Consider the following 11765-nt stretch of genomic DNA (forward strand, 5'->3'; position numbering starts at 1 on the left):
GTCGCAGCAGTTAGATGCTGGTTGCCACAACGGGATTAGAGTTAATCCTAGGTTTACAAAAGTGTTTTGTAAATGCAGTTTTTGGCTCAGTGATTTAGTGGAGAGTTTGAAAAAATCCTACTGGGAAGTAGGTCGTGATTTTTTCACCTTTTGAGCCAGGTGTTTTTCACGTAAAAATCTCTGTGTTCTTTATTTTCTGTACTTATTATTCCGCAACAGTAGTAGTTAGAACACATAGAAGAACCAGGTCCTTCTATAATCTGTGCACGCGAAAAATTGGACACCACACAAATCACCCTCCTCTTGTGTGGTATTGACGTATAAAACATCAATGGGGAAAATTACAGTGGAGGAATATTGACCGTCAAAATGTTATGATCTAACAAAAATTTTCAGGAGTAGTAAGTTCATTGAATTGGTTAAAAGATAGCATCTTCTTCAACTAATAGAATGGATTTCAATTCCATCTCCTGTTGAGGCAAAAGATATGACCATGTTGATTCCATAGTGGTTGGGGGTAGTGTTTGTTGAAGATGCCTTAATACATTAATCATGCGATTTGCAGTTTCTTTGGTAGCAAGATCCTTTTCAGAACATAGAACCTACACAGAAGAAGTAACAGTTAATTACCAAATGTTTACATATACATAAAAGGCTACATTCAACAATATAATGAGACAGTCATATCCACATATCAATCAACTATCTATACAAAATTAAAAGCAAAGGGGAAAGAAACATGAGGATGTTATTTAACTTTAGATCCTGGAACAGTGTTATTGCTACATAATTGGACTTGTTTTTACTCTACTTTAATAAATTAGCTCTTACCTTATGTTTTGTCAGATATTGTCAGCTAGATAACTGTTAGTTGAATTGATACTTTGAAAACAGGGAACAAACATAAATACAGACAAATGTAATTCTTCAAATCTCACAAGTTTTTAATACTTTGCTTACAAATAATAAGTAAAAGAATCACAGTTGCAAAATCTCTATATCTATCAAAAATGAAAAACTCAATCTAGCATCTAATAGTTTGATTTCAAACTGACCTCTGCAAAAACTGAAACAACTTTTGTAAGGTATTGATAGTTGGGACCTAGAAGTTCTTTGTCTGACCTGCAAGTGAGAAAATTGGTTAACATTAGAAGACTAAAAAGGCGTTAATACATGAGAAACATATTAGAGTTTAAAAACTTCATGTTAATGTTTAATTTGCTTACTGAAAACACAGTAACACCTACCAGCAAGATGCTTTTGTCAAGTTGGATCGCGGCATCAGAGAAGTCAATTATCATCTGTATTAAATGGTTTCACCCACCTATTGAAATTTTTCTTATACCAGAGTATATCAAAACTATTGCGGCTGCACTATCTTTAACTTGAACTAGTTACTACACTATTAATATGCTACTTCAAACATTTTGTCTGGCAAACAAACAAGTTTATCTGGGGAAGACGTTTCTACTCATATGTTGCCATTTGTAATGTTCTCATTTTTGGTTATACAACAAGGTAAAGAAGTTTGATAAATCATATTGATGCAGGAATACTATAAAGTAATGAAAAACAACCACAAAAAGCAATTGACCAATATTGCTGAGGTAACAAAACCAAGACTTGAAATAGTAAAGTAAGAGTAAATGAGGATAAAACTAGACCAAAAGAATCCAGTACCTTTCGACCACTGAACATAACTGTTCGTGAACAAGTTTGGCTTCAACCAAATCAGCTTTTATAGGCAGGCAATTCAACCAAGCTGGAATAACCTACCAAATGAGTTGGAATATTATGTTTTACCAAATTTAAGGGATGAGCACATTCACAATGAAACAAAACCTTATCAAAAGGTATTAACAAACAACACACACCGTCGTACTAATCACATGAAGTATATTTGCCGTCAATTTTCTTAACATTTGAAAGTGTCTACAGTTCCTTTTCTACTGACTGAAACACCTTCAACTATAGTTTAATTAAATAGGTTGGAAGGACAAAAAATTTGAGAAATCTGTATACGAATGTATCATCTGAGAAAGGAGAAAGAATCTAAGAATACATGTATGCAAAAAAATACGTGATATCTTCCTTTTTCGCATGTGGTTACTAGTAAAAGGAATTAGTTGGGGGTATCTAAGAGTTAGGAGAACAACATAAAAACAAAAGAATAAAAGATAAGAATGCATAACCAAAAAAAAGGACATATACCTGGGCTGAGTCGATACTTTCACCATGAAACTGATATATCTTACCAAGTGTAGAGACAGCATTATCATATGCACTTTCATTTTCAGGTTCACGAGCATTGAGATGCGTAAGGACAACATAGATCCTTGAAAGAGCCTCTGGTTCAGGTCAAAAGATTAAGTAAACACAACAAACATATCACTTCTTATTCCCTTCTCCATGATGAAAAGGATCTCGATATCACATTCAACAATATCATACCTCCAACAAAAGGTTTGAAAAAAGACGGACCATATTCCGCCCAAAGGCCAAGTCCATACAGAGCAGTCTGAACAAAACATCAATGAAAGCACTAAGCACAAATAGCAAATGGTTGACTGAACTTTTGCAACCAGTAAGATGTACAAACCTGTCTAACATTTGGGTCTTCGTCATTGCTTGCTTCCAAAACTAAAGGAAGACATACATCATAGTACCTAATTTTCACATGACGCAATTGTCAATTTTGGGAACCCATTTAAGAAAAACCCAATACAAATATATAGACCTACTTTAGAGCTGCTTCAGGGCACTCCTCCACAAGAGAATCAAAGATGAGAATAGATATACGTCTCTCGTTAGTTGTATTATCCTTGGCCTTCAAAAAGCAAGAAAAATTGAATGTGGGAAGCAATAAGATATAAACAACGAAGAGTGTTAAGATGGTATTGGTTATAACTTACCCACATAGGTAATAAATATGGCGACAACTCGTCAAGGAAAGGCAAGAAAGAAGTCTTGAAAGCTTTGATCAATGTGCGTAATATTTCACCTACCTAATAAAAAAGATAGTATGATTTGAGAATTATGGTAGATTCAAAGTGAGATGCTTGTAGAAAGACAACATTGTGTGCTTAATGTCTGAAGTCTATTCTTATATAAAACATACATAGCTGAGAACTTCTTCTTCTTGTTTTCTTTCCGCACTCAATAATTCAGCTTCCTCAGCATCAAAGTCTTCTGTTTTCTCTCTCTCTCTCAGTTCATTTTTTCTGCTTGAACTTTCTGTAATGACATGCTTTATCTCATTGACGATGCTACGAACCTGACTTTCAGTGACAAGTGGTCCACATATCTGGAAACATGTACTGCAAAAGGATCATTATAACAGAAATACTTCTTTTGCTATTTTAACTTGCACTCTGCCACTGTTGTTGTCCCTTGCTTTGACACTACTAAGAAAACATTGAAAATAATTTGCATAAGTTGACTTAACAGGGATTTGCTGAAAGAAGGTTTTTCTATGGAGTCCATCTAGTACAAATTTAATAATCTTTCTGTCAGACTCACTAGTCTTACCTAGTCATGTCAAGAGAACTTTTGTGATTACGCTATCTGTCGTAAATTTGATTTAAACACCACTTTAATAGGCAACAGTTAGATCATACTGGAATATAAAAAGTTAAAACAGAAATATACCACCATCATAGGAAAAGACTGCTAACTTGGATCAACAATAAAGAAACCGTGTTAAACATTACCAACCTGCAGGCAATTATCCAATTCATACAACATGATTGCACATATTTCTGTCATAGGCTCCTGCGTGAGATAGCATATTAAGTGTCACTTTCTCTTTATCCAAATCGACCAAACTTAAAAACTTTACCTCATGCAAAGCCTCTACCAAAGCCAGTACTATATAGTCTGACAACTTTGTGAAATATGACTCACTTCCACCTTGAGCAATCCCTTTCTCAACAGCTAGCTTAGCAGAACTCAACAGGAGTGACATGGCTTAGACAGCAAAAATTAGAAAATTGCTTCAGCAACAGGAAAATTTACATGAAAACAAAAAAACCATATGAAATCACGAGAATTCTCACAATTAACAGCATATATCCTGACATCATTGCGGGTATAGAATATCAGAAGCGGAACAAAAATTGAGACAGCCTGTTTCATGCACCATTGATGTCACTTGTTTAATTTGACTTCACTCAACAGCACATGAGAAAAAGAAAAACATGCAGGTGATCATTCATGTCAACCTGAGAAATCCATGGGTAGAAGTCTTCCTTTAATATTTCAGCACAAAGGCATAGCATAGCACAGCCTCTAGCTTTCACCCGTAGAACATCTTGTTTCTTGACTTTATCTATACTGCAAGATGCGAAGCTTAAGTAAGATCCCAGGTACTCCAAAATAACCACCTCTACCAGAAGTCTTACTACTTGATAAATCCAAAGAAAGAACCAAATATTAATCATATTCAGAAGAAGTGATTATTTAATTAATCGTTGTTGGGTAAGGCAGAAACAGGTGCATCGGAAGAATTTGAAATTAGGATTTGGCAATCCAACTCAGACTTTGAGTCAGCAGCATGTGTAGAACATAGTGAGTAGAGGCTTGATGATGGATTACTTATCATATATAAAATCCTTTCTCTCTAGAGTGCTACTCCGTAGTTCAAGCTTTTGGACGACATCCTTACTAGTTTCATCACATCAGTTAATGCAGAATCATATGCAAATAGTATACACCGAGAGATTCCATCTTGTATACTACCGGTTAGCTAATTCAATACCTATTGGTTAGCATCATGTTTATCACTAATGTAGATACACGACTGTGAGAATACGACTCTGATATTATTTGATAGAATTTGAGCATCCAGCTTAAAACCTTAAGCAATAGGTGGAACGGAGTCCCAGATCTTTATAAGACCCTTTGGATGCCCGTTTATACACGACGTAGTTCATCTATATAACTCAACCAAAAGAAAAGAAACCTAAATGAACTTGGAAAAAGTCAAACCTCAATGATAAAAGCTTACCTATTATCATCTAATTCATTAGTTCCACAGTCCGACTATGTAGAGATGGTCATAGCAGGTTCAAGTTGAGCACATTGAATAAAAAAGGGCATGACTGCACTCATATAAGGAAGAAAATCCTGTCCAAGGCAATGACAAATTCTAGTATATGCCTGCAATGAAATAAAGAAAATAAAGAAAGGCCAATCCAAAAAGAAACTTTGATATTAAAATAAAGTGATTAACACATACTGTTAGCAAGTAAATAATAAGAGGACCATCCCCTCTCGCTTGTAATCCTTGTAATGACATAAGCACTTCCATAACCTTTAATGACAACAACAGAAAGGAAATAAATAAAAAGTAAGCTCTATGTTGAGAAATGACCAAAGGAAAATAAGCTCACACCAGCGCATGCCAAGACAAGAAAAAGAATTCCAGGAGAGGCAGAAAGGTATCCCTGACATTATTTAGTTGCACATAATTGCTGAAAGATGTAATAACTCAAACAAGAATAATCTATGCTATGGTTTGACTACAGTAAAGCCATATGACAAAGCACAACAAATAAAACAAGAACGAAGCAATCCCGACCAATAGCATCAATATTAAGTGTTCAGTATCCCATGAGTAGGGCAGCCGGGTGCACAAGGCATCCCGCATTCACGCAGGGTCCGCAAAAGAGCCGCACCCCAAGGAGTGTGATATAGGAAGTCTATCCTAATGTAAGCATTAGTGGATGCTTTCACGGCTTGAACCCGCGACCTATAGGTCACACGGAGACAAGATGGAACCAAAAAAGATGTGTTCAGTATCCCATTAGTATGGCGTCATTATACCTGCTCAATCAATGGCATCAATATACGTGTTCAATCAATGGAATCAATATAAGTGTTCAATCAATGGCATCAATATACGTGTTCAATCAATGGAATCAATATACGTGTTCAATACTGGGGCATAATTTGTAGAAGACCTGCTTTTCGTCGCCCCTAAATTTCTCTTTGCCAACAGCCATCGCAATAGAGCCTATGCACTCTACTGCAGGTCGAAGAATGGGATTAGATTTCAGATATTTGTTCCTCAGGACAGTTTTCAAGTGTGACATAACAGTGTCATAGTAGGTTCCGAAGTGCTCCTGTTGACGTATAAAATATTAATCTTCATGATTCATGATATCAGTAGAAATACAACTGAGTCAAAAAGAAATGCACCAGTTAATACCTTAACAGAATGAGATATACTAGCTAATGCAGCTAATGCTTGTTGTTGGACTATTGGTTTGTCATTCTGTATTTCAAGCAACAAAAAGCCGAAAAAGACATCATTAGTCTCTTGCACTTGTCAGCAGTGAAGTACTTACAATTTGGTGCCTTTATATTCTCGCACCTTTAGAAGTACAAGCAGTTTGCTAACTATTCCATCTAGGTAAGATATTGAAGTTTCTGGCTTGCTGGGCACATAGAAGAAGCAGAGAGCTCTAGTGGAAGATGCCTATAGAAATGCCAAAAGAAAGTAAAAAGACCAAATTAGTTGGCATCAGCAACTGAATGGAGGAGTAACGTCGCATCTATCAAATCTTTAGCCTTATGATAATTTTCCAAACTATATTTGAAGGGTAAACTTTAGATTCATCCCCTGACATTCAGTCATAATTACTTCCTCTATGATCTCATATAATACAATCATTCAATGTTCTTGTAAAGTCAGCAAGAGAGCTCTTATTGCAACCAAAATAATGTCAAAATAAAATTTTCCAGAAACACATTGTTGATGCCGATAGATAAAACTTTAATACTAATTGTGCAAAATTCCAGAAGGGATGTTACACAATACATCCTTAATTTGCCTCAGGTAGAAGAAAACCACAAGTTACTGAGGAGCAATTGGGAACAAGCGTTATGACTAAGCAAATGAAGCCATATCTAGCCAAGCGACTTCTCAGAGTATGATTACATAAAGAAATCAAACAAATGCAATAAGATGAGTGGCCTGATAAAGAAACTACACAAGTATTCTCTCCGTGGACAAAAAACCAAACTTTTAAAATTGAAGGCATATTAAACCTAGGCAAGGTTAAAGATTTTAATTGTATGGTATATGCAACCCCCTTGTAAAGGTGCAGTTGGGAAAACTTGCAGCAGGTTGTTTCATGTATCAATGATAATCTAATCTATTTTTAGTTTGACATTGTTCTTTGTGAAAACTTGCAGCATCCGTAAATTGTACATAACACATAGGACAGACCTGCACTTGTGGATGAAAATCATCCATAGCTGCAGTTAACGCAGGGTATATTAGGTTATGATATTGTTCTTGCAAATCTGGACAGAAGTCGATCAACAATAGGGAAATTGCCCTACAAGCAGCCCATCTGACTCGAGGATGAGGATCTTCGAAACAATTAAGAACCATATCAACCACTTGCTCCAGATTCTTAATCATCACCTGTAATAGCAAAGAAGCCATGATTCCAAGGTAATCGCCTAAGAGAAAACAAAATCTATAAGATGACTTTAAACAAAAACATAATGTAAAGTATTCTGGTAAATTAATAGGACGAGGGCAAACTATCTTATAAGTTTAAGAAGTTTTCCAGCAAAAACCACAGCTTAAACGCTATGAGTTGAAATAATATCTGTTATAATCAAACTATAGCCATTATAAATACAGAACTAAGATATGTATTGTTGTACCTTTAAGCAACCTTTAGCAATGAAAGCAAGTGCAAAGATAGTTGCATGGCGCTTCTCCCACTCTAGGGCATCCAAGTAAGTGCATAGCTGCTCTATGGCAATATGAGCAATAGATTTACCTCCTAATGCACGAGAAAACCGATCTAAACACTCTTTACCAAATCTGAAGTTACTTGTTTCCCCTGTATCATTTTTCATGATCTCGACACTATGCCAAGCAGGGTCATCCTTAACATCTAGTAATAACTTCAATAACAATGCAAAACATCTGCTAGTAAACAAGGGCAGCCTCTTCATCATACCTGGGGCCCTCTTTCTCGTCTCAACCAGAGTTAACAAAAATTCAGTTGCCAAGTGCCTCGTCGCCTCTTTCAAACTCTCATCCTCTGCTATCTCAAACATGGTAGACACCACATCCATTAGCTGCCTCCTCAAGAACCTAGGCTCATACTTCGCAAACTTCATGAAAAGTTTCAGCACGTCGTGTGCTGCAACCTCCTCATCACTGTTGCTCAATGTTTCAGTCAACCTCCTCAATAGAGCTGGCAATAGCTCCTGAAACCGCTCCTTTTGATTTGAATTTGATACGCATTGAAATTGAATGAAGGTGATCGCAGCAATCATGCCCGCAATCCTATAATCAAGATCGAGGGTATCATCATTTAGTGTATTAAGTAACCGTGAGTGCACATGTTTTACCCAAGGGACTACTGTGTCGCCTAGGTCGTTAGCTAGTTGGCCAAATATAGAGGAAGCTGACTCTATTAACTTGTATGAAGATGAATCAAGGCATTGGTACAAGAATGGCACTAGTTCAGGCCAGTTGTTACGTGGGAGAAGTGAAGCTGCTAGACCCGAAACAGTGTCACCGAGGTGTTTGAGGATGGATTCTGATTCTTCAATAGATATACGCTTAAGTAGAAGAGCTTTGATGGTGGATTGAGTTGAAACACTTAGATTCCACCAAGTAAACAAGTCATCATCATCAGTGAGCAACTTCCTTAGGAAAACAGCACAATTTTCACGAAAATCAATGTCAGAAGAGTAGATAAAGATAGAAAGCTTAATAGCTAGGGAGTCAGGATCCTTGGTACTCCACATGTATTCAGAAATAAATGTTTCGAATGGAACATCCATTACAGTATTGTGAGAGAGAGGAGTATGGAGTTGTTAGAATGTGGTTTACCTGACATTAAATCAAATGAATATATAGAAAATATGTTTCCCACCAATACCATATGAAAAGGTGAAAAGTATAGGCACTGGAGCCTATAATTTTCAAAAAGGAGGACTCCTTCGAGATTATACAGACTAAGGTCAACTCTCCTTGTTTTTCAAAAATTATTAAGGCACTTAAGCAAGGCGACATGGTCTACACCATTTCCATTGGTAGGAGGTAATGAAATGGGCTTAGTTAGTCAACTGATCCTTTCGGATACACGAAAAGGAAAGGACAAATAGACCAAATCAAAATGAAGAAATTACTCAGGAAAACAAGACCTCTAGGATTTTTTTTTTTTTTTTTTGATGACCGAGAAATCCGTCCGGGGCCGATTCTTTGCACCAACCGCAGCCTTCGAAACTCGGTGGATAATGGGCCCGCCCCTCTACCCTTCTCCACTTAAATACCAGGCTTTGCTTTGCATGGTGTGGGGGCTTGAACCTGTGACCTAAGACACAAATCCACCACCCTTTGCCACTTGAGCTAGGCCCTGGGGGCAAGACCTCTAGGATTTTTGGCGCAACAAGTTTGATAATTTAATTTCTTGATTTATTTAAAAACATATGGTGCCTAAATTATTGGGTTCAAACGAGTCAACTTATCTAAACATTAATGAACCACCAGCAGTAGCTAATAAAATGCAATGAACAAGAATGTCAATGATCTAATGTGGCATTGACATTTTTCCATGCAAGTTGTTTTATTTTATATTCTCCAGTAGCTCACATTTCCTTTTATTCAATTATTTGATCTTTAAGATCTATAATACGTTTGAAAGGTCTTCTGGATTTAAATCTGACATAAAAGAAAAAGAAAAAGTAGTTGCCCGGAGGTCTAGTTGAGAAGGAAAGTCAACATTAGTTGTGGAATATATAATTGGTCTCATTTCAGTTGGGGGAAATGGGACATAAAAGATGATGAGTTTCTATAACTCGAAGCTCTTAAATATAAGTCCCTCAAAAATTACAAGATGGAATAATGTCATAAGTGATCGCTTGGCCTGCCTTTTAACGGATTTCAGCACAAAGCTGCTTGCATCTTCAACACTTTTAGCTATTTTGTTGTTTCCTCTTGTCAAACGGGTGAGAAAGGAAATTGTCAACATGTAAATAGCACATTTATTTACTCCCTTAACACATTTTAAGTTTTTGCGTACGACCTTTTTATCTATATTTTACTATTTGTAAGCCATTCAAAAACAATGAAAGAAGGATTCTCCTGAACCAGAGGGAGCTTGTTATTCTAACAGGACTCAATGAAAGGATAATTTCCTCCTACATTATGCTGTTTTATAATAGAGGGGTGCAAAACGGATATAGAAACAAATGGCAGAAAAAATATCAGAAATAAAGAAACAAAATTGTAATCAGTGTAATTTAAGAAACAACAATAAAAGAAAATGACTAGACCCGAACTTTGGCAAAAACCATTCTCCATAAGACCGATCTCCCCAAGAGAATGATATTTATAAGAAAATCGAGCATCAAAATGATTGATTCGCACAAGTTCACAGGACTTTAGGTTTCACTGCACTGATTGACAAGTTAGCATCTTCTTTAGGTGATAGAATGGATTCCAGTTCCATCTCCTGCTGAGGCAATAGCAATCAACATGCTGATGCCCAGGTGGCTGCTGGTAATGTTTTCTGAAAATGCCTCAACAGATTAATCATGCGTTTTGCAGTTTCTTCCGTAACAAGATCCTCTCCGGCACATAGAACCTACAAAAGAATCAACTATCAATCACGGATGGCTACATATATAGAGAGGTTACTTTGATAAAAATGCCAAAAATATCACGAGTGTAATGTTGGTAGATCAATAAAATATCTTAATGGCATTTGAGACAAAGGAAAAGAACACAAAAGACAATGTTAAGTGAAGCACCCAAACAGATCTATGTGGTTGTTCCAAATTCCACTCTAGCACAGCTCAACTTCGAATAGGAAAACAAAGGCAAAAGGAAATGGTATTTACTAGTTCTAGCTCCAAACTAAAAGGCAGCCCGGTGCACTAAGCTTCTGCTATGGGCGGGTCCGGGAAAGGCCGGACCACACAGGTCTATCATCTATAAAAACTGAAACAACATTCTTAGAGGGATCATTTGGAACAAGTTCCCAAGTGTAGTTATTCAGTAAAGCATCAAATTTATTTTTCATTGCTGCTCTCCACTCCGGATGTTTTTGGGCATGTTTGAAAGTGTGGGGTACGAGTGTAGGTTCCAAGTGAGCGAAGTAGTCAAAAATCTTTTTTGGTTTTTGAATGTTATTCTGTGAGCAAGTAACTATGCGTTTGGGAGAGGAAGGATTGTGCGGCAGGGGTGGTTCTGCTTGGTGCTCAACGGGTGGTTGATTTGAGGTTCGGGGTGCACCGTTGATACACGAACAGTGGTGGCGAAGAGGTTGGGATGGATTTGGTTGATGTATGAGGTAAATTTATAGAGAGTTTAGAGGTCGGGGCAGAAGATGATTGCGACGGGGATGGACTCGAATAGCGGGAATTGTCAGGAGGAGATAGAGTAGGAAGAGATAGAGACATACCTGATACAGGAGTTTCCCAAATCTGCTGGTAACAACGACGGGAATCTCGGGTGGAGGTGATGGATTTGTATTTGGAGTTTCATTAGGAGATGAAGGATGTTGGGGGAGGGATTCTGCAGTGGGTTCAATATCAGTGATTTTATTTTGTGTGGGATTTATAATGGGTTGGGGTAATTATGAAAATAGTAAAAATTGCACAGAATGCCATATTTGGTCGCCCATTTAATTTATACCCATTTTTTAAAAGAATTTTAATTTATACTCACTTTTTAAACAATTTCCTATCTTTTTCTCATCCTCTTTTATTTTCTGAATATTGAAGCT

The 11765-nt window shown here is 36.8% G+C and overlaps 1 pseudogene; it reads right to left on the minus strand.

Moving 5' to 3' along the window:
- Nucleotides 1-228: 228 nt before the first annotated feature.
- LOC107777656 (uncharacterized) lies at nt 229-11442 on the minus strand (annotated as a pseudogene).
- Between the last annotated feature and the right edge of the window lie 323 nt (nt 11443-11765).

This window comes from Nicotiana tabacum, chromosome 9, assembly GCF_000715075.1.
Source record: "Nicotiana tabacum cultivar K326 chromosome 9, ASM71507v2, whole genome shotgun sequence".
NCBI lineage: Eukaryota > Viridiplantae > Streptophyta > Magnoliopsida > Solanales > Solanaceae > Nicotiana > Nicotiana tabacum.